This window comes from Clytia hemisphaerica, unplaced genomic scaffold, assembly GCF_902728285.1.
Source record: "Clytia hemisphaerica strain Z4C2 unplaced genomic scaffold, Clytia hemisphaerica genome assembly, whole genome shotgun sequence".
NCBI lineage: Eukaryota > Metazoa > Cnidaria > Hydrozoa > Leptothecata > Clytiidae > Clytia > Clytia hemisphaerica.
The window spans coordinates 247,285-252,960 of record NW_027104606.1 but is presented as its reverse complement, the minus strand read 5'-3'; the positions used below and the strand labels follow the sequence as shown (position 1 = coordinate 252,960).

General features: G+C 34.6%; 1 long non-coding RNA gene across 1 annotated transcript; it reads left to right on the top strand.

Annotated features, from left to right (window-relative positions):
* The first annotated feature begins 4,175 nt into the window (after positions 1 to 4,175).
* On the top strand, positions 4,176 to 5,366 carry LOC136824250 (uncharacterized). The gene is made up of 3 exons (XR_010849107.1): positions 4,176 to 4,273; positions 4,775 to 4,876; positions 5,147 to 5,366. It is a non-coding gene; the product is annotated as an uncharacterized lncRNA (long non-coding RNA).
* The last annotated feature ends 310 nt before the right edge of the window (positions 5,367 to 5,676 follow it).

Sequence of the window (5,676 nt, the reverse complement as noted above, 5' to 3'; positions counted from 1 at the left end):
CGCTGCTTTCGAAAGCTGTTGATGGAGACTAGGGGCCTAACCTCAAAATCGCAAAAGATGTGTTTCCTCTTCCACGATTCATATTTCGATTTTTATATGTTTTTTTTTTTACTCGTTGTCGGACAAAATTGTTGTCGGAATGCTGACACTTTCGTCAAATCCAACGTCGGACATTTTTACTGTCGGACTAGAAAGTGTCGGACTACTGACGACCTCCCGTAATTTCAGTAGATATCAGGGTTGGTTGGGTGGTAGACGGAAAACTTACTTTTGTGTCTTCGAGACACAAAAAAAACCAGTCAAATCTTCAAACTGGTGTGGAGTCACTTAGAATTTGATTTACTTTTATTGATTCTGTTTGATTGAGATATAATCTAAGAGAGAAGAAAATGGGAAGATCTAAACAAGGACAAATCAACCGTAAATTAAACAAAAAGAGAAATTGCATAAGGAAAAAATCAAGCAACAACTTGCTTTAGCCTAAGATGAGAACATACAAATTCAAAAAACAAATCAGAAAATTAGAGAAGAAAATCGGCAAATAAAATTTGAAAAGATGGAGTCACCACTGAAAACATCAAAATCAAAGATGAAAATGAAAATAATCACGGCGGTCAAAAGCTGCCCAATCTTGCCCATTTAGCTTCGCTGTGTGACGTCACGCGAATCAAAATGGCGGCAATACGGGAAGTTTTTTTGAGAGTTTGCTGTTCAAATTTCAATGTTTTCTTTTCAATTTTCAGACATTAATCTTCTTTATACATATAATAAATGATATCATTGACTCAATATTATAATGCTGATTGAATTTATAAAGTTTTTGCATGTAAATTTTTCTAGAAATCAAAGAATCAAGTGCCATTCTCAAACAACCATCTACTTTGGTTAAGGAAAAGGCAATATTGCAGTTTACTCCCGGCCCGGGAGTGAAATTCGGTCCCGGATTTTTCGACATGAAAATTTCGAAATTTTTGAATTTTTATTACACTCGTTATTCTCGGATCGAAAATGATAAAAGCCTCTATATATATATACTACTTGCAGTTCACTCCCGTATGGAAAATCATATTAGTATCTTTCTATATATACTTGCAGTTTACTCCCGAATTGAAAATCGTATTGGGTTTCTCTATATATACTTGCAGTTCACTCCCGGGTTAAAGATAACGTAAAACCGACCCGTAGAGAAACCCGGGAGTGAACTGCAAGTATATATAATAGTAAATGGTTATTCAAAGTTCGTTGTATTTCAATACAAAAGAAGGATTGGAGGCTTGAAATTGAAATCAGGGAAGTGCGGGGCAGATGTATAATTATACATATAATTAACACTCGAAAATTTAATGTGTAACGATTTTATTGATTCCGTGCCGGGAGTGAACTGCAAGTATATATAGAGTAAATTTGAATTTTTGAAACTCGACTTCATTCAAAACCTGGGAGTGGACTGCAAGTATATATAATAATAGGTTAAGTTTGATTTCTGACACTCGACTTTAGTCAAGACATTTATTAGACCCGGGAGTGAACTGCAAGTATATATGTAAAATACAAAATATCAAAACTTTCATTGTATCGTGGTTTTTAAGACAAACAAAAATGATTTTATAAGAAAACAAGAATCATTGAGACGATAATCACAATCACGTTCTATTCTATGCAATATTCTTATAAAAAATAAATATTTTTGGCCCAGCGCTAGCGAGTGGGCCTTTAAAGAGAGTGTCACTATTTTTTTTCCGTGTTTCCTTCTGTGTGTCCGTTTTGGTAGAAACGGCGCTTTATACCAGTAACACACTTTTTGCCGTCTGGAGAGGGAAAAGCTTGCGAAAGTCGGGTACTGGCTAAAAAAGATATATTTTCTGATTTCGCGCTCCTTAAACAACAAACGTTCGTTTTCAAGACAAAACAGATACAAGATGGCGGTTGAAGCGAGGAGATTGATTTCATGTGTTGATTCTTACTTTCTTGAACATTTTCTTTGCTTTAGTGGTCAAGAGACTTTCAAACCAAAGAAACTTTGTAGTGATTTTTCTTTGTAAACTTTTTCAACATTCTGTCATATGTTATAGTTTTCATAAAGCTTTCTGAGTGAAAATTCTATACTTTAAATCAATTTCTGACTTTCACTTTTAGTTTCTTGTTTTCAAAAAGACTTGATTCTGGAATTTGCTGATGAACACTTAATTGGAGTTCATGTGTAAATTATAGCAAGATTGGAACTTTTTCAATGATACTACGTGTGAAAATGGTTATTTCTAGATCTGTCTAGTTTAACGAATTGGTGGCTTGATTTTTCAAACTCAACACGGAATTATTTCAAATACCGATTAAATGGAATATGGCAATGGAGACTAAAATGCAGCTCATGTGTAAATTTGAACAAGATTGGAACTTTTTACATGATGCTACGTGTGAAAATGGTTATATATTTCTAGATCTGTCTCGTTTAACGAATTGGTGGCTTGATTTTTCAAACTCGACACGGAATTATTTCAAATACCGATTAAATGGAATATGGCAATGGAGACTAAGATGCAGCTCATGTGTAAATTTGAACAAGATTGGAACTTTTTCCATGATGCTACGTGTGAAAATGGTTATATATTTCTAGATCTGTCTCGTTCAACGAATTGGTGGCTTGATTTTTCAAACTCGACACAGAATTATTTCAAATACCAATTAAATGGAATATGGCAATGGAGACTAAACTGCAGCTCATGTGTAAATTTGAACAAGATTGGAACTTTTTCCATGATGCTACGTGTGAAAATGGTTATATATTTCTAGATCTGTCTCGTTCAACGAATTGGTGGCTTGATTTTTCAAACTCGACACAGAATTATTTCAAATACCGATTAAATGGAATATGGCAATGGAGACTAAACTGCAGCTCATGTGTAAATTTGAACAAGATTGGAACTTTTTCCATGATGCTACGTGTGAAAAGGGTTATATATTTCTAGATCTGTCTCGTTCAACGAATTGGTGGCTTGATTTTTCAAACTCGACACAGAATTATTTCAAATACCGATTAAATGGAATATGGCAATGGAGACTAAACTGCAGCTCATGTGTAAATTTGAACAAGATTGGAACTTTTTCCATGATGCTACGTGTGAAAATGGTTATATATTTCTAGATCTGTCTCGTTCAACGAATTGGTGGCTTGATTTTTCAAACTCGACACAGAATTATTTCAAATACCGATTAAATGGAATATGGCAATGGAGACTAAACTGCAGCTCATGTGTAAATTTGAACAAGATTGGGACTTTTTCCATGATGCTACATGTGAATATGGTTGTTTCTGGATCTGTTGTGTTTTACGAATTGGCGGCTTGATTTTTCAAACTCGACACAGAATTATTATAAATACTAATTTTAAATGGAATATGGACATGGTAAATGTAGACTAAAATGCAGCTCATGTGTAAATTTGAACAAGATTAGAACTTTTTTCATGCAATGATGTTGTTTCTTATGGAAGTTGAATTTAATGATATTTTGAATTTGATTGTTTACCTTCGGGTAGAAAGTTTCGAGCTTTCAACATTCAATTTATTTTTGATTGACTACTGTACATTATGTTTCGTTTATTTTTTCACTTCCCTGTTCTAAGAAATGAAGAAAGGGAGAATTATCCTTGTCGACTTATTTTTCATTTTATTTTGCTCGACGCAGTAAAATTTTAAATCCTTTGGACATCCCTTTCCTGAAATCTTGTTAAACATTTTTTGGAATTTTTGGAAATCTCGAAATTCGCGAAAATCGCGTAAATTTCGCTTTTGCTGGGCCTTCACGCCTAACGGGCTTCTTGTTGTATTTTCAATTATTATTATCATAATGATATTCATTCACAAAAGCAATAAACATAAAATTATTGAAACTCCTCGCTAGAGCTGTATTCGTCATTGTTATTTTGATCGTTTGTCATTACGTAATCATTTTGCCAGTGAGGGCGTTTTGTTGGTCGTTTTCCTTCTATTCTCTTAATTGGAGATTTCCTTTTCTTTCCGCGTTTTGGTTTTGATATACACGTACTATTAGAAGCTTTTTCTGTTGTTTTGGTAGTGGATTGAGAAGCTTGAGATTTATTTGCTGTTTTGAGTTTTCTCGGTTTCGTTTTAGTTGACGATGGAACTTTTTCGGATTTTTCCTTTGATTCATTTGCAATTGGACCTTCGCTGACTTCGTTAGGCTGAGGAACAAAAAACAAGTTATGAAGATTCGTTGATTTACTTCACAGGGAATACACAGATAATACTAAAAGGTAAAAATAAATACTTCTTCTAGGATATCATCTAGGGATCTGTTACCCATCTTTTTCAATTTATAAGATCGAGGCTTGAAGATGTTCTTCTTTCGAAGGGTGATATGCGTGGGATCGACATTGATATTAGCAGGCTCTTCATGAACATTTGGTAGGGCAGGGTTTCCTTTTTCTGGCGTGTCAACGTCCACACATTCTGGCGCCGTAAAGTCTTCGACAAGTTCCGTAACATTCATATCCTGGTATGATTTAAGAGAATAAACATAAACAAACTTATACAAGGTCAACTCTGAGACAGGGGTATAAAGCATAAGAATAATTCGAATCAAACTGGTAAGCAAATAGCGTAGTAGCCTTCCCAAAACTTATAAGAACTAATTGTTTACCACCAAATAATCCTCCCCGAATTCATTTATGATATAGACATCGTGATCGAATTGTGCCGTGTCAAAAATATCTCCGGTGACTGTTAACTTTATTTTTCCGTTGTTGACATCATAGATTTGAACAAGTTGATTGAAGAACGTTTCAAGCATGTTAGTTTTGTGGAAATGATTGCGCCAAATAATTTCACACAAATGTGCACTGTATATAACAAAAAAGGTACGTATTAAAATTCTAATCAGCTTTCACATGCAGCTTTTTTCATGAATAGGAATGGAATGAATAAATTTTAATCCTTACACAAAGTTCTTTTTTGATGTACCATTAATTCTTCTGAAGTGTGCTTTTGCATGAGCCCATGCACCCTCGATTCTATTCGTGTGAATCTCTATCGTCTTGCCCGTTGCCATATTTTCGTACGTTGCTTTAAAAGCTTCCTTGTGCGAAACAGAAAAATGCTCATATCCATGCTCATTCAAATTACCATAGGCCCTCCAACCGTCCGAGCAGATTATTGATCCTTTGGCAACATGTCTCTTGATGATTGGAAGAAGTGTTTTCTCTGTTCGATCGTGTACTGGAAATAGGAGAAGTTTGTTGGTGGAACATTCGACCATACCTGAAATTGAATGGCATGAAATTATATAAAGAAGAACGTTTAATATAATGCAGCTTTTTGTAAAAATATCTAGAATTTAATAGTACCAAATATCCAGATCTATGTTCCTTTCTTTTGTCCTTTGTTGTACTTCCTCTTTCTTCCGAAAAGACTCTCGTCAATTTCAACTCTTCCAGATAGTTTTTCATTCCTCATGTTGTTCCAAACGTACTCCATAAAAATCAGTAGCGGTCTGGCTTAATTTTCTTGGTGGTGCAAACTATGAAATTAACGCCCCTGGTATTTTTGTCCTTATTTGTGCCCTCCAGCATTAAGTGAAAATATTAAACTGTAAGAGCAGTGACTGGTTGAAAGTAACGCCCGGAATATCTGAGTTAACAAACTTTTATTTATACGAAGG